This window comes from Drosophila miranda (assembly GCF_003369915.1).
Source record: "Drosophila miranda strain MSH22 chromosome Y unlocalized genomic scaffold, D.miranda_PacBio2.1 Contig_Y9_pilon, whole genome shotgun sequence".
Taxonomy (NCBI): domain Eukaryota; kingdom Metazoa; phylum Arthropoda; class Insecta; order Diptera; family Drosophilidae; genus Drosophila; species Drosophila miranda.
In genome coordinates this window covers 130,758-157,433 of record NW_022881654.1, presented here as the reverse complement: position 1 = coordinate 157,433, position 26,676 = coordinate 130,758, and the positions used below count along the sequence as shown (strand labels likewise).

Genomic DNA, 26,676 nt, shown 5'->3' with positions numbered 1-26,676 from the left:
AGCAACGGATTGACGGAGTAATTGTATTCGTGTTTGTAAATGTGTAATTAATTATGATTTCTGTGCGGAGTTAATTAGGAGAGAGTTAGATTTGATTCCGGTAGTGGCTTCTCGTGACTCTCGCCGATCTGCAAATATGATTTCCCACAACCTTGTGCCCATTTAAGTGTTCTTCCGCCACAGCAGCTTTAGGTATTCATCGAGGAAAGCGCTTTCGCCGATGGAGCCATAAACTGGAGAAAAGGTATGAGTGGACTTAAATTCTGTTATTAATAAATTACAACTTGAAACAAGGGAACGGTCGGTGAGTGAGAGGGAGAAGAGCCCACTCGCATTGCTTTCGTAACATTACGGAATCAGCAAGCAAGTTAGTTTGTCCATTTCGGACGTGTTTTGTATATCATTTGTATGGCGCATAGCCAAGTATTTGTAGGACTTTTATACATATATTTCATTTAGCTATTCTTTTTGTTGTGAAATCCTCGATACGAGATTTCAATGTTGAGCAGAAATGCTCTGGGGAATCTTTGCGTTTAATAATGTACTACACGATATAGACAATTCGAGATCTATTCATTTGGACTTCAATCAACTTAAACTTTAATCTTAATCGCGTATAGAGTACAATGTAATACGGGTTTAAGCGCGGCCGGCTGCAACTGCTAATTGTCGTTGTGATTTCGTCGAAACGCAAACGAAGACTCTTCATGGTGATCGGAAACGAGGTTACGCCGCCCTAGCATGAAACGACGCCGTTCTCCGAGTGGGCAATCGCAGTTAGAGCGCTCTCACTCTCTTTGTAGTTTAACCCTTAGAAAACCGTCCATGCCGCCCCCAATACTGGGACCAGTATTAGAAACCAAAGGATGTCACATGTGAATGCTCTGTGAATAAATAAAGTGTTCGTTATGGTACATGTATGGTCGAATAGAGCTAGCAACGGTGGTAGGATTATTCTGAGGTCTGTGGCAACGGTAGCCGACATAGTTTAGAGACCGATCGTTTGTATACGCCTGATGCTGTTTTAACAGTTGTGACTCTGACTAAACTGTCAGCTCCAGGGTGAACTTCTATTATCCTTCCCAGTTTCCACTCGTTGGGTGACAGTCGGTCATCCTTGACAATTACTAGATCGCTGACTTGTAGATTGTCGGTTTCATGTCGCCACTTTGGACGGGCTTGAAGATGTGATAGCCAATCCGAACTCCAACGTTTCCAAAATTGCCGGATCATTTTCTGTCCTTCCAGAAATTGGACTGTGAGTGGAACATCCCTTGTCGTTACATCCGGCGGTGCTAATAATGAATCTCCAATAAGAAAATGTGCCGGGGTGAGGACAGCTAGGTCCTCCGGCTCCGCGCTTAGTGGACATAATGGCCTGGAATTTAAACAGGCTTCAATTTGTGTTAGCACGGTAGCAAGTTGTTCGTAGGTCATTTTACATCCTGAAAAGGCTCGATAGAGATGTGTTTTGACAGACTTTACATTTGCCTCCCAAAGGCCTCCGAAATTAGGACTATGCGGTGGATTAAAATGCCATTGGACGTTTCGGGCCGCTAAAGCAGGTATTACAGTTGTGGGTAGCTCTCGTTTCAAATGTATTTGCCAGGTTTGAAGAGCCCGGTCGGCACCAATGAAGTTCGTGCCACAGTCGCTATACATGTGTTGACAGTAGCCCCGACGCGCGATGAAACGTTGTAGGGCCATGAGAAAGTGTTCGGTGGTTAAGCCCGTGACCGCTTCAAGATGAATTGCCTTTGTAGCCAAACAGATGAAAACTGCGATATACGCCTTGTAGTTTGTGTGTCCACGGAATCTGGATGCTTGAATTTCGAACGCGCCTGTATAGTCCACTCCGGTGGCGATGAATGCACGAGTTGGCGGATTGACTCTATGTAGGGGAAGATCGGCCATCAATTGTGCTGCTGGTTTCGGTCGGTGACGAAAACATCGGACGCATTGTCGAAGAATGCGTTTGACAGTTTGTTTTCCGTTGACTATCCAGAATTTGTGTCGAATAGTGGCCAGCGTTAATTCGGTGCCGCCGTGGAGTGCGAGACGGTGGGCATTACGCACGACGAGATCGGTAAAATGATGATGATTGGGAATGATCATTGGTTGTCGCTGGCTTATCGGAAGGTGCATTGCATTTCGCAGTCGACCTCTGACTCGTAGAATTTGTTGGTCCTCTAGAAATGGGGATAATTGACACAGCTTGTGTGTGCCCGATAGTGCCTTGTTTCCCTTCAACCTCAATATCTCTGTCGCGTAGACCTCCTGTTGAATGCTGCGAACGAGATGAATTAAAGCGTTGTCGAGCTCCTGCACACTCAGTGGTCCAGACAGCTTGTCCCCTTTGGCTTGAATGTTATGTATAAACCGTAGAACATATGCCATGACTGATATTAACCTGTCGTATGAGGACGAGTTTTGGATGAAGGCTTCTGGAGCCTCCGAGACTTGCACAGCATTTTGGAACAAAACTGACGATTTCTCCTCGATTATAGTCCTGTCGATGTCCTGACTGGGAACTCCGTTTGCCGGCCATTGGCTTTCCGGCTGCTGTAGCCATGATGGTCCAGACCACCATAATGGATGTACTGCTAACTCTTGTGGTGTTAAGCCACGAGTTGCGCAGTCCGCTGGGTTTACCGCAGTAGGTACATGTCTCCACTGAGTTGATGTACTATGCTCCAAAATCTGTCCAACGCGATTTGACACAAAGGTTTGCCATCGGTGGGGATCTCCATTTATCCAAAACAAAACGATAGTAGCATCTGACCAATAGAAGGTTGCCATAGGTGGTCCTGCAGTGCGAAGTTGGTCCCGGATCCATTTTGCCAGTTTAACTGCCAGCAGCGCACCCGAAAGTTCGACTCGTGGAATTGTGATCGGTTTCGTGGGTGTGACTCGACTGCGTGCAGCTAGCAAATGAGTTTGAATCATTCCGTTTGGTAGCTCTACACGAATATATGCACATGCTGCATACGCCAGTGATGATCCATCGCAGAAAACATGTAGCTGTAATGACGCAAGCTCGTGGATGTTGAAGCGCAGCCATCGTGGTACTTGAATTTGCTCGACATATGGCAAGTTCTGTATGAATCCCTGCCATCTATCAAGCAGTTCGGTTGGCAGCGGTTCATCCCAGTTCAGTTGTGCTAGGCTGCCATCGTTGCGTTTGATGCGGGCCATCCATGAGTCCTTGAGTATCGCCTTCGCGGTCATGACACAGGGCGTGATGAAGCCTAATGGGTCGTACAGTCGGGCGACTGTGGAAAGTAAAGAACGTTTAGTATGTGCGTGACTGATTTCAAAATTTATCTTGAACCCAAAATAGTCTTGATGTGGATGCCAATAGAGGCCTAAGGTTTTAACGGGATCTTGGTACTCAAACTCTAATAATGTCTTATGAGATAAATGGTCTGGAGGTATTTCTTGTAGCAGAGAAGCGTCATTCGCAGACCACTTTCGAAGCTCCATTCCTGCTGATCGTAAGGCTCCGATCAATTGATTTTGAATTTCTAATGCTCCTTCGCGAGTGGAAGCTCCGCTTTGTACGTCGTCCACGTATATTTCGTGTCGAAGGACCCTTTCCGCGAGTGGGTATCGGTCTCGTTCATCCTGCGCCAGTTGATGTATGACGCGAATGGCTGTGTAAGGAGCTGAAGCGGTTCCAAACGTAACTGTGTTGAGATAATACTCAGCTACTTGGTTGTGTTCGTCATGCCAAAAGATGCGTTGATATTGCGAATCCTCTGCATTCATGTCAATGCATCTATACATCTTCTGAATGTCGGCAGCAAAAACAAAACGATGGAAACGCCAATTCAGGACCACGCCGGCTAGATCGTTTTGGAGCGCTGGTCCGGTGCATAGGACGTCATTGAGCGATTTTCCGTTTGACGTCTTACAGGAGGCGTCATATACTACTCTAACCTTAGTAGTGACACTTTCCTCTTTAAATACTGCGTGATGAGGCAAGGTGCAACATGTGGACTCGATTCCATTCTCCTTGCTAATGATGCAATGCTGCTGCTCCTTGGTTGTTACTTTGGTCACCTGGCCTAGTTGAAAGTACTCCTTCATGACTTCCGAATATTTGGCTTGCAGCTCCGGCTGCCTTTGGAATCTTCGTTGAAGCATTTGGAATCGATTAATCGCGATTTGACGTGATTTGCCTAGCACCTGCGAAGGGTCAAACAAACGCTTAAGTGGTAACCGTACCAAATACTTGCCGTTTCGTTGACGAATGTGAGTTCGTTTAAAATGCTCCTCGCACCATCGCTCTTCTGGTGTGAGCTGTTTTGCAGAACCGAGATGCTCCATTTCGAAGAATTTCTGGACGAGATTCTCTAGCCTGTTGTGGTGACATCTAATGGTGACAGCGTGTGAGCGTGTGGAAGTGGCTCGACCAAAGACTATCCAGCCCAGCTGGGTGTGCTGTGCAATTGGTTGGTTCTCCTTTCCTCTGCGGATATCTGAAAGCAGGATCTGTGGGATTACGTCCGCTCCCAGCAGAAGATCAATCCGTTGTGATTTGTAGAACCTGGGATCGGCGAGTTCTATTCCGTTCAAATGAGGACATTGCTGCAATTTGATGGATTTTGAAGGTAATTGCGATGTAAGCGTTTTAAGTATAAACGCAGTATCAATGGTAGTACAAAACTGCGAAGTACAAGAACTTAATGCCAATTCTGTAGTGTAGGTACACCTGTTCTTGGAGGTGGTCCCAACTCCAGCAATTTCTGCCGAAATTGGATGCCGCTTGAGGTTGAGAGCCTGCACTGTGTGCTTTGTAATGAGGGTTCCCTCCGAGCCTGAATCCACTAACGCACGTACCACCGCTGATTGACCAGTGTGGGGGTTGTGGATTGTGACCAGGGCAGTGGCCAGAAGGACAGTGCTGGGTCCGTGATGCGTTGCCGTAGCGGAGACTAGTTGCGCAGAGTGTGTTCTCACAGACGAGTCGGTCGCTGCAGACTGTGGATGACCACCGGAACTAGTGTTGGGAACAACTGGGAGAGGCTGTGCAGTGCTCTGAGTAGGAAGTGGGGTCCTAGCGTAGAGTTGCGTAGGTGTAGCCCTGCCAGATGAGTCGCTCGTTGTATACTGCCAGGAGTTACCGGAACGAGCGCTATGGGAGGCTGCGTGAGGCTGTGTTGCCACCTGAGCAGGAGTTGGGAAGTGCAGCAGTGTATGGTGTCCTTGACCACACTGCGTGCAGTTCCTTTTACTGGTACATTTTGAAAGTGCATGGGAACGGCTCAGACAGTTGAGGCATGCCTTTGCATGATCGACGATGGCTTTCCTTGCAAAGCAGTCCTTGGACAAAAGGAAGATTGTGACTGTCGCTACAGTGAGGGCAGCGAGTGTGTTCGGCAACCGCAGTCTTGGCGTGGAAACTGTTGCCCTTGTATGTTACGTTGCCAACTGACTTCTTAGGGTGCCTTTGATTGACAGGCTGCGGCACAGGTGTCCGCGTCGTGGAGTGGCCTCGATTTTCGAACACATCGATGCTGACGAGACGGTCGTTGAGAAATGATTGTAGCTGAGAAAATGTGGCAAGTTCGGCAGAGCTACCGAGATGGAGCTCCCAAGCTTGCAGTGTCGTGCTTGGCAGTCTGGAAGTGAGATGATGAGCCATCCAATGCTGAACATCTAGATTCTTGAAAGCATTGAGACAAACCGTCGCAACATTAAGCATATGTTTTATATCAGCAGACTGCTCCTTTGTCAACTGTGGCAAGTCATACAAACCGTTCATATGGTACATAAACTGCAGCCGTTTGTTGTCGTATCGCTTGAGGACGAGACTCCAAGCTGTTGCATAGTTATTTCCCGCAAGCGCCATCTGCTGAATATCCTCGTCGCGATCCGAGGGAAGAGCTTGCTTCAGGAAATGAAACCTTTGGACGTCGGACAGTTTCTGGTTGTTATGGATGAGTTGAACAAATGCATCGTGAAATGCCGGCCAATCCACAAACTTGCCTGTAAATGTCGGTACAGGTAGCTTGGGCAATTGCACTGATGATACGGATGGATTTGCTGGCTCCGGATTCTGCTGTACCGGTGGTGCTCTTGGACATACATTTTCGTAGGCCTCTGATATGATGCTGAATGCCGTTGTATAGTCTTCATCAAAGCGAAAGGCCACTTCGCTGGACACATAACTATGCGTACTTGGACATCGAAGTATTAGCAAACGTTGATGATTTTGCTCAAATTCACCTAAGAACCGTTGCAAAGTTTGTAAGCGCGTTTGAAAATAAGCTTTTGTTTTCCGATCTGCGCCATCCTTTCTGAAATTACGCACCGTTTGATTAACCCTCGCAATGAGATTTGTCTGAATAACACTGAGATTGTCGATCTCCACCTGAGGATCGGCTTCGAGGTCGTGGGACTCGGCTGTTGACATGTTGCTGTTATATGTGTATGTACCTTTCTCACCCTTAGTTGCACTCTCTTTGACCTTGTACAAAATACCCACAACGAAACACTTACTCTGGTACTCGGGAGTGCTTCTCTTTGCTTAAAGCGTAGCTTAAGAGAACTTGCGAGTCGTTGTTGTTGGTGTTGTCCGAGCGGAGAGCAGAAACTGTGCTACTGTGAGCGTTGAGTTGAGGCCTTGTGTCTAGAGATGATGTGCAGCAACAGAACGCTCGTTGGTCTCTTGGTCTCTGCTTTGCACGAGAGAGAGGCTGCTGTCTAACCGTCGGCTTGTGTTGTTGTTGTGTGCTACTGTCCAGGCGCAGAGCTATCGTCTGGTCTTCTTTGTCCCTGCTTCGTGCGAGAGATAGCGGCTGTTGGATAAACCGTTGGTTTGCGTTGTGTTTGCCGTTTACAGTTGCAGCCGGTAAAATATGATTTTATTTGTATGTACATTTAACTGAACGCGGAACGAGGTAGAATCATATGCGTATAGTACGAATTAAACGCGGTTCCCCCCATGGGCCACCAAAAATGTTGTGAAATCCTCGATACGAGATTTCAATGTTGAGCAGAAATGCTCTGGGGAATCTTTGCGTTTAATAATGTACTACACGATATAGACAATTCGAGATTTATTCATTTGGACTTCAATCAACTTAGACTTTAATCTTAATCGCGTATAGAGTACAATGTAATGGGTAATACGGGTTTAAGCGCGGCCGGCTGCAACTGCTAATTGTCGTTGTGATTTCGTCGAAACGCAAACGAAGACTCTTCATGGTGATCGGAAACGAGGTTACGCCGCCCTAGCATGAAACGACGCCGTTCTCCGAGTGGGCAATCGCAGTTAGAGCGCTCTCACTCTCTTTGTAGTTTAACCCTTAGAAAACCGTCCACTTTTAATGTGGGTGATTATATTATGGTATTTGCGGGTAATGTTATTGTTTTAGCCAGTAAGTGAATAAACTTTATAATGTATTAATCTAGCGCTTTGCTTTCGCTGGCAAATTCCCCATGTAGGACGCCCCGGACAAAGGGGCCATTCCGTCATTAAATCGAACGGTTTGGAATGGCCATGGTAGGGTGCGCGACACGACCTCGACAACCCCAGAGGCGGAGGTGAGATACCTTTCCAGCACACATCCACCATTCTATTCAGGGATAAACAGTGTCTCCCGGTTAAGCATTTTCGTCGTGACACGCTACTTCATTCGCGGTATAATGCGTATAGGCCACCAGCAGGAGGGGGGCAAGAACATCACTCCAATAGCCGACGAGCAGAGGCCGGAAACCCAAAGCGTGTGCTTCCCTTCGCTGAATAACAGCTAGCCTGGCAGGATTTATATACACAGACGTGCGTAGGTGACACGTTACATTTATGAATCATAGATATAGTATTATAACTAAAAATTGGCGCCCAACGTGGGGCCACACCTATTCAGAAGCAGCATGCTCATTTCAAGTATAGAGTGCCGAGCCGAGATTTTTGGACGACAGCGGCGCGAATCAAAGCAGCAGCTGGCCAAGGCTCGCGCATGCAGTTGTTGTTGGTTTTGATTAGACAGCGACAAGTGCAAGGCGTCTGCGCGCGTACACATTCTTTTCATTTTCTTTTGTGCTTAGGAATTGGGGTCTCAATTAGCATAGGGTCCGTTTCGCATGGGGATTAGCTATGCGTAAGGCAAAAATTTTTATGACTTTATTTTATCGTATCATATTCTTTGCGTTCTATTCTTGTGGTTTACATTCCATGTGTGTTATTTGGTAGGGCTGTTGATTTGCTAGCTCTCTCGCTGTACAAGGGAAGCGAGACTTGAGAACAGCTGTGGCGGTTGCTGGGCCACTGACCCTAAGTTGGCAACGTAGGAAGCTATGAATTATAACACGAGGAATCAGTTCTCTTTGCAATTTGAGTTCACGTACAATTACTTATTATTTTTGAATTTTTAGGTCATCTTAGGTTTGCTAGCATAAGTTATCTGACTTTTAACTAGAATACTTAATTTAGTTTTACTATTAATACATTTTTAACTTTGGTTTTGTCTGCGTTTGATAAGTAAGTGTTTAGGTTTTGTCGTGTAGTTTTTGTGGGATATATTTTTGTCAGGACAGTTAGGAATTAAGTTTGATTTATTTTTTTGTACAATGGAGAACCCCGATAACGAGCCTGAACCGGCTCCGGCGCCAAAATGCCAGTTGTGTGGGAAAACTTTGGCTTCGGCTCCTACATTGAAACAAAGTGCAGCCACGAGTTTCACAAAACTTGTATTGAGTCACATGTCAAGACCCATACTACCTGTCCCACATGCAAGACGCTATGCGTCGATAGAAGTACTCCTCATAATACCAGGTCCCAGGCCAAGCAAAACGAGCAGCCATAACCGCTGAAAGAGTTAGTAGCATGGTTACACAGGCCATCAGCACGATGCAAAACGAGGTGGTAGCCCAGCACACGGACAAAATGGCTCAAATCATTCAGTCCAGCATAGCAGCACATTTCCAAGAGACTGGCAATAGCATTCCTCAAGGCAATAGACGTGGGGAAGCGGATAACCCGTCCAACAAAATAGGGACAGAGAAGTGGAGGAAACATTCCGACAGGGACTGAATAGTCAGTATTCAGCACAGTTTCCGAGCTACGACCGTCCAAGCAGTGCAGTCTCAGATCTGAGTCAGCGACCGGACAAAGTCGCCCATATCCTCAATAGTTGGAAATTACGTTTCAATGGGACCCAAGAAGGATTGAGCATTGATAATTTTCTCTATAGGGTAGAGGCTTTGACGCATCAGACTCTCGAGGGAAATTTTCCAGTTCTGTGCAGTAACGCCAGTCTGCTTTTTGACGGAAAGGCCAGAGATTTTTATTGGCGTTACCACAAGACTTCCGGATCGATGAGATGGGACCGGTTATGCCAAGCCCTAAGAAAGCAGTTTAGGGATTCTCGAACCGATGTGGATATCAGAGAAGCGATAAGGGACAGGAAGCAAAAAGAAAAAGAAAATTTCGATTCCTTCCACGACGCCCTGGTACAGCTGATGGATGATTTGAAACTCCCATGTCAGAGAAAGCGATTGTGGAAACTTTACGGCGCAATTTGCGACCTGAAATTAGACATGAGCTCCTGAATGCGCAAATCGACTCCGTAGAACGTTTGAGAGAAGTCTGTCGTAGAAGGGAGGGTTTTCTCGACGACATTGGGCGGAGTCATGGGTACCAGAAATTGATTCCTTTCCGGAAACAGGTTGCGGAATTGGTAGAGGAAGCCCAATTAGAGGAGGCCTCCGAATTCTCGGATGTAGAAGAAGACGACGAGGTGGCAGCCATGGCACTGATTTGCTGGAACTGCCGAAAGGAGGGGCATCGCTACCACGATTGCGATAGCAAAAGGAAAATGTTTTGCTTTGGGTGCGGAGCACCTAATAAATATAAGCCGTCGTGTAGCAAATGCCAAAAAAACGGCAAAGTGAACACCAAGCCTCGCCAGCCAGTCAGTGTTCAGCGCAAGCAGTCGAGTGCAGAGGCGAAATCCCAGTAGGGATACTTAAAACTACCGCCCAGCTTCCGTCTGAGAAATCAGAATCCGACATACACCAAGCTTTAGTCTGGCCACAACTAGTCCATGCCAGATCCCATTCGCTTTTCACCAACGACCAACCCAGTAATAAGTCCCTCACAAGGAGTGCAAGAAGGATGAGAGCGTTCCGGCAGGCGGCGAAAGCGATTAATTGCATTCGTTACAAGCAGAAGGACAAGCGTCCATATGCGGAAGTTCGCCTGTTGGATCAAACGGTCCTTGGTCTATTGGACACCGGAGCAGCTATGAGTGTTATTGGCGGAAAGTTAGCAGAACGCGTAATCCAAAGCCGAATTCCTTTTAAGAGAGGAGTTGTAAATGCTTCCACTGCGGATGGACGGAGGCAAGAGGTAGTGGGACGACTGCGGACACCGGTGCAGTATAAGGGTGCAGTGAAGAACCTTGAGCTGCACATTATTCCAACGCTCAGCCAGGACTTGTATTTAGGGATCGATTTTTGGTCAAGTTTCGATTTATTACCACCCAGCATGTCGCTGGCAGAGATAGTTCATGAACCGCAGAACCTCAGCCGAGCGGAAATGGACCAGTTGCAAGCGACCATCAATTTATTTCCTTCGTTTTCCGTTTCCGGTCTAGGAAAGACGGCTCTGCTTTCGCATTCAATTGATGTAGGTGTTGCAAAAGCCGTGAAGCAGAGACACTTCCCTGTATCTCCTGCGGTAGAGAAATTGTTATATGCGGAGATAGATCGGATGCTCAGCTTAGGGGTGATAGAGGAATCCGATAGTGCGTGGTCATCACCAGTAGTATTGGTGCAGAAGCCAGGAAAGGTGAGGCTATGTTTAGATAGTAGGAAAGTTAACGCGGTGACCAAAAAAGACGCGTATCCGTTACCACAAATTGATGGGATTCTAGGACGTCTTCCTAAGGCGTTGTTTATTTCGAGCCTGGATCTTAAGGATGCCTATTGGCAAATTCCCTTAGAGCCGAGCTCACGCGATAAAACAGCGTTCACGGTTCCGGGGAAACCTCTCTACCAGTATAAGGTAATGCCTTTTGGTCTCACTAATGCTTCGCAGACCGTGACAAGGCTGATGGACAAGGTAATTCCGGCCAGTTTAAGAAATGAAGTTTTTGTGTACCTGGACGACCTTTTGATTGTGTCGGACAGTTTTGAGTCACATCGGAGGGTGTTGAGTGAAGTGGCAAGTTACATAAAAGCGGCAGGGTTAACGCTGAATGTGGAGAAAAGCAAGTTTTGCATGAAGTCAGAGCGGTATTTGGGGCATATAGTAGGCGAAGGGGTGATTCGTACAGATCCGGATAAGATTTCGGCTATGTCCGATTTTCCTTTGCCAAAATCCCTAAAGTCTCTGCGTCGCTTCCTAGGTATGGTAGGCTGGTACAGGAAGTTTATAAGCAACTTCGCATCGGTAGCCGCGCCTCTCACGAACTTGCTCAAACCCAGACAGAAATTTTCAATGACTCCAGAGGGTCAGGAGGCTTTTGAAAAGTTGAAGGAGATGCTTTGCTCAGCACCAGTTTTGCGTAGTCCTGATTTTAGCAAACCATTCTATGTTCACTGTGACGCTAGCAAGACAGGCGTTGGGGGAGTGCTGGTGCAGAAGACGCCGGAGGGGGACGAATATCCGATTGCGTTTGTATCGAAAAAACTCAACAAAGCCCAAAAGAATTATTCGGTCACCGAACAAGAATGTCTGGCCGCAATAGTTTGCATAAATAGGTTCAGAGCTTACATCGAGGGGCATGAATTTACTGTAATCACTGATCACGCCTTTTTAAAGTGGCTCATGTCACAAACTGACTTACACTCACGTCTAGCCCGATGGGCATTAAAGCTGCAGAGTTTCTCGTTTAAAATCGAGCATCGTAGCGGCAGGCTTAATGTGGTTCCGGATGCTCTTTCTCGCGTAAATGAGGAGGAATGGCGACTCTAGACGCGAGCAATGGGTTGTTGGTGGATTTGGAATCGCCAGAATTCAAGGCAGAAGATTACGTGGAGATCGGAGAAAGGGTTAGGGGCAATATTGATAAGTTGCCAGATCTCAAAATTGTAGATAACTTGTTGTATCGTAGGTCAGATCACGCAACAGGAGAGGTGCTACATGATTTGGAAACTCTGGATTCCTCAAGAGTTAGTGGTTGACGTTTTGCGTAACGCGCACGACAATCCACTGGCTTCCCATGGAGGCATTCACAAAACCCTAGAAAGGATACGGCGGTATTATTACTGGCCTGGTTTGGTTGCCGATGTGAAGAAGTATATCCAGGCTTGTGATGTCTGCAAGACTACCAAGGCCCCAATACAATCCAGAGACCGAAGATTGGAATTGCGCCCGAGTCACAACGTTTCTTCCAGAAATTATATGTAGATTTCCTGGGGCCATATCCCCGTTCAAGAAGTGGACATATAGGCATCTTTATCGTCCTCGATCACTATTCTAAATATGTGTTTCTTAAGGCAGTGAAGAAGTTGACCGCGGACGTGGTAGTCAAATACATGCAGCAAGATCTTTTTCATGCTTTCGGGGTTCCGGAGACAATAGTATCCGACAATGGCACACAATTTAAGTCTGAGGCATTCCAAAAGCTACTCCGGGAATATAAAGTTTCGCACATTCTCACGGCCCTGTACGCACCCCAAGCTAATGCTTCCGAACGTGTAAATCGCTCGGTGATTGCAACAATCCGACTGGGACGAGCACCTCAGCAGCATTTGCTGCGCATTGCGTTCGGCGGTGCATGCAAGTCTGAATGCAACTCCTTATTATATGGTGTTCGGACAGCATTTCATCACGTCCGGGGCAACATACAAGCTTCTGAGAGCATTGCGGGTGATGGACGACAGGTCAGCAGTTTTCTCGCGGGAGGATTCATTAGACTTGGTTCGAAGCAAGGCTCTAGAAGTCATGAAAAAACAGAACGATAAGAATGAACGGCAGTATAACTTACGGTCGAGAGACATATCCTACAATGTCGGCCAGGAGGTGTTCCGAAGAAATTTCAGGCAGAGCAATTTTCAGTCAGGGTACAGCGCGAAGTTGGGTCCGGCCTTTCTGAAGGCCAGGGTCAAAAAGAAGATAGGGCAGGCCTACTATGAGTTAGAGGATTTGCAGGATCGTTACGTAGGACGGTCTCACGCGAAAGATCTTCGTCAGTAAACCAACTGATTCAAGCTGTCCTGTTATCATTCTTGGGAGTGTGACCCCCAAGCCTGATCTTTCGGGGGTGCTTTTGTAGCGCTTGTAGCAGGAAATGCTGAGTTTTTTTGTGGCGCCATCTAGTGCTCAGAGTGGCAGGCGAACGACAGGTCAAGGGAAAACCAAAAAGACGGTAACAGGTCAAAACGTCAGGCTATCTCTGTTGAAAATGCATCCTGGGACCTGTTAGAGGATTTGCCGCCAGAACGTTGGCGTCACTATCGGCTATTCCCTCGTGAAAGTCAATTGAGTCGGTTGCGTATCGGTCCGACGGAAAGGAAAAACCAAGAATTTAGTGAAGAGAAAAACTCTAGGGAATCTAAATATCTAAATCCAAGATTCGACTGCGAGATTCTTGGTTGAAGGCGAGTGGGCTATTCAGTCGTCAGAAGCCGTATAGCGCTGAGTCCGGTTGGGGTGAGTGCTGCGGGAAGAGAAGGGCTAAAGGAGAATAAAGAGTTGTCCCATTTGTAGTCTTGGCGCTAAGTATTTCGAGTTAATCAGTGCGGATTCGTTCGTCCAAGGAAGCCAGCCAGCAAACAACAGCAGCCGCAAGCCTAACAAAGTGGCGTTTAAACCTTTGGGACTGTCTGGAAAGCGCTCAGCCATCGGAGAAGCGAGCGTGGAAGCAGAGGGAGAAGAAATTTGAGGAACGCTCGGTCCCCCCAAGCGGCTAGCTTCCCGAGGCGTTGGCGTCGGCACTTTAGTAGTCGAGCGCGACGCGGCAGATAAGGAGGGCCCGTCCCTTGGTCGCGAGCAGATCGGCGGAGAGAAAGTGTTAATCTAGCACCGTCGGAGATTGGCCGTTTGGCCTTCTCTTTGCTTTCGCGTACCTTTCACCTGCAGAAGCAGGGGAAAGAATTTGTGCTGTTCCCTTTCGCCCAGGAGGTGGAAAGGAAACATAGATAACTGTCGGGAGAAAGAGAAAAGAAAAAAAAGAGGAAGCAACGGATTGACGGAGAAATTATATTCGTGTTTGTAACTAATTATGAGTTCTGTGCGGAGTTAATTAGGAGAGAATTAGATTTGATTCCGGTAGTGGCTTCTCGTGACTCTCGCCGATCTGCAAATATGATTTCCCCCAACCTTGTGCCCATTTAAGTGTTCTTCCGCCACAGCAGCCTTAGGTATTCATCGAGGAAAGCGCTTTCGCCGATGGAGCCATAAACTGGAGAAAAGGTATGAGTGGACTTAAATTCTGTTATTGATAAATTACAACTTGAAACAAGGGAACTAGGGCCGGTCGGTGAGTGAGAGGGAGAAGTGCCCACTCGAATTGGTTTCGTAACATTACGGAGTCAGCAAGCAAGTTAGTTTGTCCATTTCGGACTTGTTTAGTGTATCGTTTGTATGACACATAGCCAAGTATTTGTAGGAATTTTAATGTGGGTGATTATATTATGGTATTTGCGGGTAATGTTATTGTTTTAGCCAGTAAGTGAATAAACTTTATAATGTATTAATCTAGCGCTTTGCTTTCGCTGGCAAATTCCCCATGTAGGACGCCCCGGACAAAGGGGCCATTCCGTCATTAAATCGAACGGTTTGGAATGGCCATGGTAGGGTGGGCGACACGACCTCGACAACACCAGAGGCGGAGTTGAGATACCTTTCCAGCACACATCCACAATTCTATTCAGGGATAAACAGTGTCTCCCGGTTCGTCGTGACACGCTACTTCATTCGCGGTATAATGCGTATAGGCCACCAGCAGGAAGGGGGGCAAGAACATCACTCCAATAGCCGACGAGCAGAGGCCGGAAACCCAAAGCGTGTGCTTCCCTTCGCTGAATAACAGCTAGCCTGGCAGGATTTATATACACAGACGTGCGTAGGTGACACGTTACACATTAAAGCTGGGATCCTATGCCAGAGCAGAACGCAATACTTTTCATATCCCACCTTTGGTTTCCTTAACCAATCCCATAACTTTCGACATTGACAATGAGGCTTCATCAGCATTCGTTCGCTCACAGTCTTTATCATAATGATGATGATAATGATAATCATGTGCATGTGTGTGGTGTGTGACTCTCGTTTAGGACCTGAGCTCAAAAGTGCAATGCACGGCAGAAAAATCAACACGAGCTGATTCAAGGGGTAAAGATATGTATCTTTGGCACACCGAAGTGCCGACACTCTTTCAATTCAAGCTTGTTCACAGCCCAGCGATTCGCAAATGCGGCCAATGAGTATGTGTTGTGAGTATATAACAGCCCATCCGATCCGATCAGTGAAGATTTTCTCTCCTTTCGCTTTTCTGCTTAGTGGGGTCCCAAGTGTGGGAAAAGCCACGAGGGCGTGAAACTCAAGAAAAGCATGAAGAAAATTACGATTGAACCGGTGACTAGCTTATGGTCTTCCTCAAGCGAACCGACTGCCTTTGTTCAACTGGGACGATAAGGTCTGAGCGTGTCCATCTCGGCCAGTGAGAACTTGCTCGTAGCGGGTCAGCAGATTGGTGCGGACAATGGCGCCGTTCAGTTCCGCCTGGGCCTTGATGGCCTGTGGGAAAAGAGAGGAGAGAAAACAGTTGGATAAAGCCGAGGAAGAAAAGGAAATATAAACCCACCTGAGTATCGCTGACAGCCAGACCATTCAGGAGATTGAACAGCACAATGGTCATGAAGAACACAAAGAGCAGGAAGATCAGGTAAGTGTAGACGCTGTCAAACTTTATGTCACCGGCATCAAATTCTCCCGTGAGCATCACAATCGTCTTGATGAGCGCCTCGATGGGCACGGAGAATGTGTCGAAGTGACCATCATCTTCTCCCTCCTTTGCTAGCTCTGGCGTGCTGTCCTTCGTAGAGGAGGAATCCACCTGGGGCTTGCCAAACAGTATGTAGAAGCACAGACTAAACGTAAGCACAAAGATCGAGTAGAGAGCAAAGCTCTTGATAAAAATTGAGAAATTGAGAGTACTGGCAGGGAGCCAACCAGCAGGCAGAACTCCACGAACACCAGCAGAATGGTGAAGACGGCCAGTATGCGCTGCGTCTCCTTGTCGTAGCTGGCTTCCATGCAGGTTAGGATCGACAAGACAATGAGATCCACCTCCATCAGGTTCGTGATGGACCTGAAGTACAGCAGCGGCGACATGGCAAGCTGTATGACCTCTCGGATCATGAGATACACAATCCCTATCCAAGAGAACAGGCCGAAGAGGGCAGTCAGGCCCGTGTGGTCGCTTTCGTGGAACTTAAGGAGCGTATGCGTGATAATGGAGGCAGTAAAGAGAGAGTAAAGTAGAAAGTTCAGATAGAAGATCACCGAGAGGCGGTGCCACTTGAGGAAGAGGAAACTCGAGATTAGCGGGTGCTGCAGCAGGTAACGCAGCTCCTTGGAATCGGCGATGTATGCGATTGGAGTCATCTCGTCCTCCAATTGGTGAGGATGGCCAATGCTCCGCTTGTCCGACTGCCCGGGCTCTCGCTGGCGTCTCATCAGATTCTTGTAGTTGATGATGATCTCGAAACTCTGGTCAACGGGCTTCTCCCCGTTGGTGGTGATGCAGGAATCGAAGTGCTCCTCCAGCACTTTCGGGTCCATCTCCTGTATGGGAAGATCTCCGAACGCGCTTCTCGCCCCGATGTTCGCTCCCTGCCGTAGAAGCTCCTGTGCCACCTTTGTGTTGCGATACTTGACCGCATAGGAGAGTGGCACCAGGCCAGCCTTGTCCGCCTCATTGATGTCCACACGATCGCTCTCGAGCAGCAGCTGAAGTCGTCCAGCGGCTGCTCACCCAGGCGACTGATAATCGCGTTCAGCAGCTTGGAATTCGATGTCAGCCACAGCTGCGGATGCTTCAACAGCTTCTCTAGCGCCCTGTGGTTGCCCCAGATTACGGCCAACTCCACGGGGCTGATGTCGCTCAATTTTGAAGGATTAATGTTGATGCCCGTCTCGAGGATGGCCTCAAAGGCTCGCTGCTTGCCCCGCTTGATACTCTCCGCCAGCAGGGACTGATACTCCTCCTGGTTGGCATTGCATTGGTTGTCTGCGTTTCCGCTGACGTTCTGGTGGTACTCCGCGAACTGTTGCTCGAACTGGTTCTCGTCTCCGTCCCGCAGCGTGCGGAGGAGTCGCTCGCAGTCGATCTCTGCTCCGGCCTCGCGCAGCTCCGGCAACGGCAGTTCCGGATACTGATCCCTCAGCATCTGGCGTACCTGCCCGTTCCGATAGCTGTCAATGTCCAACTGTGGTTGTTTCAGGAAAAGTCGGATCAGCTCCAGCTTAGTGCCTGCCTCAATCTTTCTATTCTTCAGCACATGGTGGAGGGGCGTGAACTCGCCCTGATCCACCAAATTTGGAGAGGCTCCGTACTCGAGCAGCAGCTGAATGCAGGAGCCCACCTGAGAGGCATTCGATCGTCCTGGCGATTGGCCTGGGCACCGCTGTCCAGGGCAGTGTGGAATTCCCGTATGTCCCGATTAGCGAGGGCTGCGCTCAACTGGCCCTGCGGATCGATGAAACCGCAGTTGTTAGAGCTCATTCTGCTGTCTGCAAAGAGTCAAGTGAGAATGGGGAGGATGAGCTATGTCTATGTGGGCTTTCGTTAATCTTATCCAACCCACGCTGCGTATGAGTAACTTCTTATGCCGTTTCTATGAAAATGATGCCAGAACCCGCATTGTTAGAGCTCTGCTCTGGTCAATGGAGGGAGGTCTGACCCAACAGACGGTTTCTGTACAGACCTTGAAATGGCCGAAACAAAAGCATGAGAGTGGACCGACCCCCGCAACAAACGGTATTTGACAACGCTTCATGCTACGATGATTTTCACACAAATGACTGTCTGTCCATGGAGCTGGCCAGCAGCTGGAGGCAGAGCCACAGTCAGAGCCACAGTCACAGCCACATCCGCAGCCGAAAGCTACCCCACAGGTTTCTCGAAAAACAAAAACCAAATCTTCGTTTTGGGGGCAATTAAAGAAAGCGTCTTTAAGTGGTTTTTGTGGTACCCGAACTACAGACTTAATTTGCCCTCCCGTGTAGTTATTAAATTATAACAATCCAACTGAAGACAAGGTAAGATAAGGCCTGAGAAGTACTCAGGGAGTGGCTTGATTGTTCAAAGTGATCTACAAATTTGAATCAAGTTTGGTGTTCGATATCGCTCGCCTTTTGGTATATCAAAATTTAACGATCATAAAGAATAATCATAAAATAATCGACACATCAATGTCAATTATCAATCAATTGGTTACGCTTTATGCTTCGAATACTGTTCCGAATGGAGCTTTAGATAAAGCCCTGGGCAGTGCTAAAATCTTGCGATTTATAGGCGGCTTCATAGGCGTAAATTTCAAGGCGGCTTCTTCTGTGGGATCTGATCCCTCCAGCCGTCAGCTCAACGTCTTCTCCGCTCTGTTGTGTTCTGTTCTGTTCTTTTCCGTTCTGTCTGCTGTCTGCTTTGATGCTTGAAATGTGTGTGACATCGGCTAATCACACATGAGACCTGGCTAATTTGAATATTCCCCCACTGATTGTTTATCAATAGCCTACGAATTGGGAATCAGGAAACATCGTCTTCTCTTTTGTAGGTAGCTCTTCGGCTAATGTTGCTTTAGTATGCAAACAAATTGAGGATTGTAAATGACGCCCCTGGGGTCAAAATTTGTCGTTGATAAGATAAACAGAATCGCACAATCACCTTCCTTAATTGGCCCTTTATTTGATATTTTCTTGTCTCCCATCTTAACCTCTTCCCCATTCTGGTATTTGTTTTTCCACCTGAGTACGAGTATTTGCCCAAGCAATTGACAAACAACTTCATTGTTTGTCCAAGCTGAAGCTCGACCCAAAGTCTTATTAAGACATCGGTTGACAGAATGGCGTAATATCACAATAATTAACAGAAAACTTAACAGCAAACGATTTCAAAAGTGAGCAACTCCTCTCTCAGTCGCATCTGACCCTAGCAATTAAGAGCACTACTTTCAGAAATATTGATGTAGTCAAGGTAATCTATACTTATTGCGAAAAGCTTCGGAAAACACAAATTTCCCTTAAACTCTTAAACATTTGCTTCATCTACGGAAACCAGTCGAAATCACAGAGTATACGGAGTCTGGAGTGGAATTTTATTCCCCCTTCTCTTGGAGCTAACATATGTATATAATACTATAACACTGGTAAAAAAAAAAAAGTACTCGTATCACTCTGGAATTTGGGAATAAAGTGTGTCACAAAGGAAAGGGAGTCCAACGACATTATTACTAGTTTTAAAAGAAAAATAATAATGAGATTATCTTCATTCGCGATTCGAAAACTGTTTCGACTACTCATTTTTTCTTTGAGTGAATTTATATTTATAAACCTTTCAGCCCTGTTCTTCTTTCTGTCTGTGGGAACATCTGGAATTTGGAGACTGAGAGAGCTGGAGCCTAGGAAATTGCCCAACAAAATTGGATCTGAGCTGCACACCGAATCCTCTACTAATGTTCTTTGTGTTGGTGCAGCTGCAAAAGTGAAATCAGCAAATGACAACACTTCGGAAAGAGTAAGTAGAAGAGGGACAGACGTGATTAATGTAAAGTTTTTAACGCGATAAACTAAATATGTATATGTCCAGCTGCACAGGATCAGCCGCGTTTTTCCGATCGTCTGTCAATAATTTATACTATATACGTACTGTCTTACACTGCTATAACATTCTCACATGATATTTTACCATACGCTTCCCGAATACGTGATGTGATCAGATCGAAAGACCCTCTAGCTGCGTGGGAGGAGGAGAGCAGAGTAAACACTAAACTAAATTGCTTGTCCATAAAGTCTGTTCTTTGGCAAACTGTGCTTGGATTGTTTATCCAATTTATGGCATTATTATACCCGATACTCAAAATGAGTATTGGGGTATATTAGATTTGTGGTAAAAGTGGATGTGTGTAACGTCCAGAAGGAATCGTTTCCGACCCCATAAAGTATATATTCTTGATCAGCATCAATAGCCGAGTCGATTGAGCCCTGTCTGTCTGTCCGTCCGTCCGTCTGTCCGTCCCCTTCAGCGCCTAATGCTCAAAGACTATAGGAGCTAGCGCAACGATGGTTTGGATCCAGACTTCTGTGATATGTCACTGCTACAAGAATATTTCAAAACTTCGCCCCGCCCACTTCCGCCCCCACAAAGGACGAAAATCTGTGGCATCCACAATTTTAAAGATACGAGAAAACCAAAAAGAGGACCAGAATCGTAGATGATGACTATATGTTCTAGAGTGCAAAATCTGAACCAGATCGTATAATTATTATAGGCAGAATCAAGAAAACAATTTCATTCTTTCTCGCTCTGTCTCTCTCTAACACACAGGTTTGTTTATCAATAGCCTACGAATTGGGAATCAGGAAACATCGTCTTCTCTTTTGTAGGTAGCTCTTCGGCTAATGTTGCTTTAGTATGCAAACAAATTGAGGATTGTAAATGACGCCCCTGGGGTCAAAATTTGTCGTTGATAAGATAAACAGAATCGCACAATCACCTTCCTTAATTGGCCCTTTATTTGATATTTTCTTGTCACCCATCTTAACCTCTTCCCCATCCTGGTATTTGTTTTTCCACCTGAGTACGAGTATTTGCCCAAGCAATTGACAAACAACTTCATTGTTTGTCCAAGCTGAAGCTCGACCCAAAGTCTTACTAAGACATCGGTTGACAGAATGGCGTAATATCACAATAATTAACAGAAAACTTAACAGCAAACGATTTCAAAAGTGAGCAACTCCTCTCTCAGTCGCATCTGACCCTAGCAATTAAGAGCACTACTTTCAGAAATATTGATGTAGTCAAGGTAATCTATACTTATTGCGAAAAGCTTCGGAAAACACAAATTTCCCTTAAACTCTTAAACATTTGCTTCATCTACGGAAACCAGTCGAAATCACAGAGTATACGGAGTCTGGAGTGGAATTTTATTCCCCCTTCTCTTGGAGCTCACATATGTATATACTATAACACTGGTAAAAAAAAAAAGTACTCGTATCACTCTGGAATTTGGGAATAAAGTGTGCCACAAAGGAAAGGGAGTCCAACGACATTATTGATATCCAGACTTCTGTGATATGTCACTGCTACAAGAATATTTCAAAACTTCGCCCCGCCCACTTCCGCCCCCACAAAGGACGAAAATCTGTGGCATCCACAATTTTAAAGATACGAGAAAACCAAAAAGAGGACCAGAATCGTAGATGATGACTATATGTTCTAGAGTGCAAAATCTGAACCAGATCGTATAATTATTATAGCCAGAATCAAGAAAACAATTTCATTCTTTCTCGCTCTGTCTCTCTCTAACACACAGGTTTCATGGTCGGTTTGGCCAATTGCAAAATATGAGTTCAAGGATCTCAGAACCCATAAGAGCTAGAGCAACCAAATTTGGTATCCACACTCCTGTGATATCGGACCTTGACCGTTTTGTTTCAAAATTTCGCCACACCCCCTTCCGCCCCCGCAAAGGACGAAAATCTGGGGCATCCACAAATCTCAGAGACTATTAACTCTAGAGTAACCAAATTTAGTATCCGCACTCCTGTTAGATCTCACTATAAAACGTATATCTCAAAATTTCGTCCCACCCCCTTCCGCTCACACAAAGGACGAAAATCTGTTGCATCCACAATGTGCGCTTGTTAGGCCGTTGACCCCTTTGTGCCCGTGAAACGAAACCAGCTGCTTGGAGCTTTTTCCGTGCGCCCACACCTTGGTCTATGTATCAAGACCTACCCCAACGAATCTGAATAAACGAATAAATATTGAATAAAGTATAATATATAGAAGTTAAAGATGGAATAATTTGATTTATGAACTATATATGCTCAAAAAAAAAAAAGGCCCTAAACAAAAAGAAAAAGAAAAGAAGATCAAGATAATCTGGTGTTAGCCGTGGTCATGCGTGTCCATGCGTGTGTGCTCTCTCTCTAAAACTTACAGGTATTCCCCTCGCCGAAAGATCTTTTGGACGTGGCCGGAACATGAAAGTACGTAAGTGAACGAACTCCCAGTTAACGTTTATAAACTTTTAACATAAAGAGACAAAACGAGGGGGAACGTTGTGAGTTGCTGCGGACACCGCAACTCTACAGTTATACCCGATACTAAGTCAGTATGGCTCTCCTCCGGCAGACGCAGCTAATGTTAAACGACACGACAAAGAGTGCGTGCGAGAGAGACAGAAAATCAGTCTGAGCGTGACGTCGGGCGCTGCGAAGCCAGTGCAAATTAATTTGTTCCTTTTGGCTATAAAAATTATCTGATCTGGTGCAGATTCAGCAATCTGATAGATATGGTCATTATATATGATTCTGCGTTTTTCGTTTTCTCAAATGTGCAATATTGTGGATGCAACAGATTTTCGTCCTTTGTGGGGGCGGAAGGGGTGGGGCGAAATTCTTAGATATACGTTTTATAGTGAGATCTAACAGAAGTGCGGATACCAAATTTGGTTACTCTAGCCTTAATAGTCTCTGAGATTTGTGGATGCCCCAGATTTTCGTCCTTTGCGGGGGCGGAAGGGGGTGTGGCGAAATTTGGACACGAAACGGTCAAGGTCCGATATCACAGGAGTGTGGATACCAAATTTGGTTGCTCTGGCTCTTATAGGTTCTGAGATCCTTGAACTCATATTTTGCAATTGGCAAAACCGACCATGAAACCTGTGTGTTAGAGAGAGACAGAGCGAGAAAGAATGAAATTGTTTTCTTGATTCTGGCTATAATAATTATACGATCTGGTTGAGATCTTACATTCTAAAACATATAGCCATCTTCTACGATTCTGCGTTTTTAGTTTTATCGTATCTTTAAAAATGTGGATGCCACAGATTTTCGTCCGTTGTGGGGGCGGAATAGGGCGGGGCGAAGTTTTGAAATATTTTTGTAGCAGTGACATATCACAGAAGTCTGGATCCAAAACATCGTTGCTCTAGCTCTTATAGTCTTTGAGCACTAGGCGCTGAAGGGGACGGACAGACGGACGGACGGACGGACGGACGGACGGACAGACGGACAGACAGACAGGGCTCAATCGACTCGGCTATTGATGCTGATCAAGAATATATATACTTTATGGGGTCGGAAACGATTCCTTCTGGACGTTACACACATCCACTTTTACCACAAATCTAATATACCCCTTACTTTTGCATTAATCTTAAATTACAAAAGTTCCTAGTTAAATATTCATGAAATTATTCCCAGTACCCTACCATCTGTTTTTGAGATCATATATTTTATTCCTATTATTTAAAATTATTATTCCTATAGTTTTAATTCTCTTATTGCCCTAGCTTATACTCAACCCATAACTATATATCATTTTCTTTCTACCCATGTATTTAGCTTTAGGCACTATCGTTAAAAATAAATATTGTTAATGATTTGGAAATGATTTGTTAGAAGATTTTTGTTTAGGAGCCATGCAGGGATCGATGAGGGAGAGTGAGGTATGACCCCCGGCGAGAAAAGCGATCATCCATAAGCCATATTTTCTTCGGAATTAGGATGATCAAGGTTGGGAGGGCCATGGCTGTTGCATCCAACACCAGCACAGCTACCCGTCGGTTCGGATATGCAACGCGGAAGCCCACTTCCCTGTCCCCTTAATTCCTTTGTCCCTTCTAATTCCCCCAGCCTCCTCATCCTCCTTCCCCAACCCCCTAACACTAGTCATACGGTCATACGCAAGGTATTGCACGCGAACAAAAATAATAAGATAAGGCATCGACGCGAGCACGTATAGGAAAGGACCAGTATAGGAACCCCCCCCCCATACTACCGATCATACAGCCGGAGCCAGCGCGTGCACCAGTCCTGCCCGATACACCCCCGACCAGCTCGAGTGGCACCGCCACACACAACAATCGTTGCATGTGATATGCTACATTTATCTTATTTTGGCGCCCAACGTGAGGCCAGATCCGGCTTGCCCCATTTAAAGAAATAACTTGGTCAAAAGTAACACCTGATTTTTATCCTTGCTAGACCGTTTTTTTTTTTGCAACTTATCCAGTGGATACTGTGGATCCGTGTAAGCTCATCATGGCCTACAGGGCCTAGTATCGTGCAGGGTATATTGGCGTGCAGTAGGTCCGATACACTGGAAGTGTTATAACTGATATTGGGTATAACTCCGTGGGTCGAGCTAAGCCTATCAACTAGTCGAAGATTGTTATAGGAGCTAAGCGAGAACACTACTGCTGGAAAGGAGAGCGCATTCCAAATCGTTTAGGATGAAATTCTACGAAGATTGCCCCTAATTAACTGGGTTTTGGCTGTCCCGAGGAACCCCTGAGAAGATTACTGAGGTTGCAAGCCTCGGTAAGCCTAGGTGACATCGGACTCCCATACTACCTGATGATTAGTGGAACTAATCCAGCACCTTTCTCAGCCCCAATACTTCTGATCTGACCTTTTAGATTTCGCTGGATGAGGGATTATTTATCCTGCCACGGACCTAACTTGTGAGGCAGATTTCAGTTATAAGTAGATTACCCCATTCCTCTCCCTTCCCTACCCGAAAACAATGCAATCCGCTTTACTCTATTCCTACCCAAAAAACGATTGGGCTCCTAAACTGTTTTGATATCTACATATATCTATATCTATTGACTGTGACTTTTTTTGTATTATTTTTTTTGCATTTGCTATATATATCTAATATATTCATACTTGGTGGTGCCCAAACCGAAATGGTGGTGTCTCGTAGTGCGGAGAATTTAGCCCTCTCAGAAGATACGGGGAAACATTGCCAAATTTGCTCCGAAGTAATCGTTTACCAGGTACAACTATTGTCGGCCAGTTGTGGGCACACCTTCCACAGAGTGTGCTTCACCGCTAAAAGTGGTAACAAACGGAAGTGTCGCACTTGTCAGCAAGACCTGAACATCACATCGGCCTCAGCTGAGAATCTTAGTCCCATTGGTCCGTCTACGTCTAGAGCACGAATGCCATCTGTTACTCAGTCCCTTCAGACTAGAAGTCAAAGCAAAAGAGTTAAAGCGTTAAGCCCTCTTGAGATGGCTAACTCAGAGAATGCCAACAGGTCTCCAATCTCCGTCGACGCTCAACAGAATCAGGCCACTATGGCGAAAACTATACAGCAGTCCATAGTGGACGCGATTAGAGTAGCTATGGTAGAGCAAACCCGAATTTTGGCGACCAGCATGGCTGATCAAACTAACCGGCTAGTTCGAGCCATTTCCGATGGACTTCAAAGTACGGCATCTGTACCCTCCCCGAACATAAATGCAGCTCGGATGCAACCGGTAGCAGAACTAGAACAGCAAACGATCGAGCAACTTTTTCGGCTGTCCACTAGTGAACAGGTACCAGTGCCGGGGATTAATCAATCGGGAAATAGTTCGTCACCCTCGAATTTGGGGCAAACCCGTAATGTTGGCTCAGGAGTTTCCACAGGTTCCTCCGCTTCATCCCTTCGGGCAGATCGTGTTAGCCAGATAATGTCTAATTGGAAACTGCGGTTTACGGGAAAGGCTGGTATGTCGATTGAGGACTTCATTTCGTCCTTCATTTTCGTCCTTTGTGGGGGCGGAAGGGAGTGTGGCGAAATTTTGAAACAAACTCGTCTCGGTCCGATATATTAGGAGTGTGGATACCAAATTTGGTTGCTCTAGCTTTTATAGTCTATGAGATCTAGGCGCTAATGTTTTACTCTAAGCAAAGCCGGCTATGCTACGTGTGTGTTAGAGAGAGACAGGGCAAGAAAAAATTAAATTGTTTTCTTGATTCTGGCTATAATAATTATACGATCTGGTTCAGATTTCGCAGAAGATATAATCATCTTCTACGATTCTGCGTTTTTAGTTTTCTCGTATCGTCGAAATTGTGGATGCCACAGATTTTCGCCCTTTGTGGGGGCGGAAGTGGGCGGGGCAAAGTTTTGAAATATTCTTGTAGCAGTGACATATCACAGAAGTCTGGATACAAAACATCGTTGCTCTAGCTCTTATAGTCTTTGAGCACTAGGCGCTGAAGGGGACGGACAGACGGACGGACGGACAGACGGACAGACGGACGGACGGACAGACGGACAGACAGACATGGCTCAATCGACTCGGCTATTGATGCTGATCAAGAATATATATACTTTATGGGGTCGGAAACGATTCCTTCTGGACGTTACACACATCCACTTTTACCACAAATCTAATATACCCCAATACTCATTTTGAGTATCGGGTATAACGAGGGGGAACGTTGTGAGTTGCTGCGGACACCGCAACTCTACAGTTATACCCGATACTAATTCAGTATGGCTTTCCTCCGGCAGACGCCGCTAATATTAAACGACACGACAAAGAGTGCGTGCGAGAGAGACAGAAATAATAATAATAATCATACCTCAAATTCAAATCTCTCTCTCCAAAGGAACAACATCAAGGAATTCTTCAAGATCGCCAAACAAGCGAACGAAGAGATTGTCAATGAGGAATATAAAATCCTACTTAGGAGCTACAAGAAGGAAA

The 26,676-nt window shown here is 46.1% G+C and overlaps 1 long non-coding RNA gene across 1 annotated transcript; it reads left to right on the top strand.

Moving 5' to 3' along the window:
* Window positions 1-155: 155 nt before the first annotated feature.
* Window positions 156-15,039, top strand: LOC117195221. Its single transcript, XR_004474989.1, has 3 exons — window positions 156-244; window positions 7,453-7,794; window positions 15,025-15,039. It is a non-coding gene; the product is annotated as an uncharacterized LOC117195221 (long non-coding RNA).
* Window positions 15,040-26,676: the final 11,637 nt, after the last annotated feature.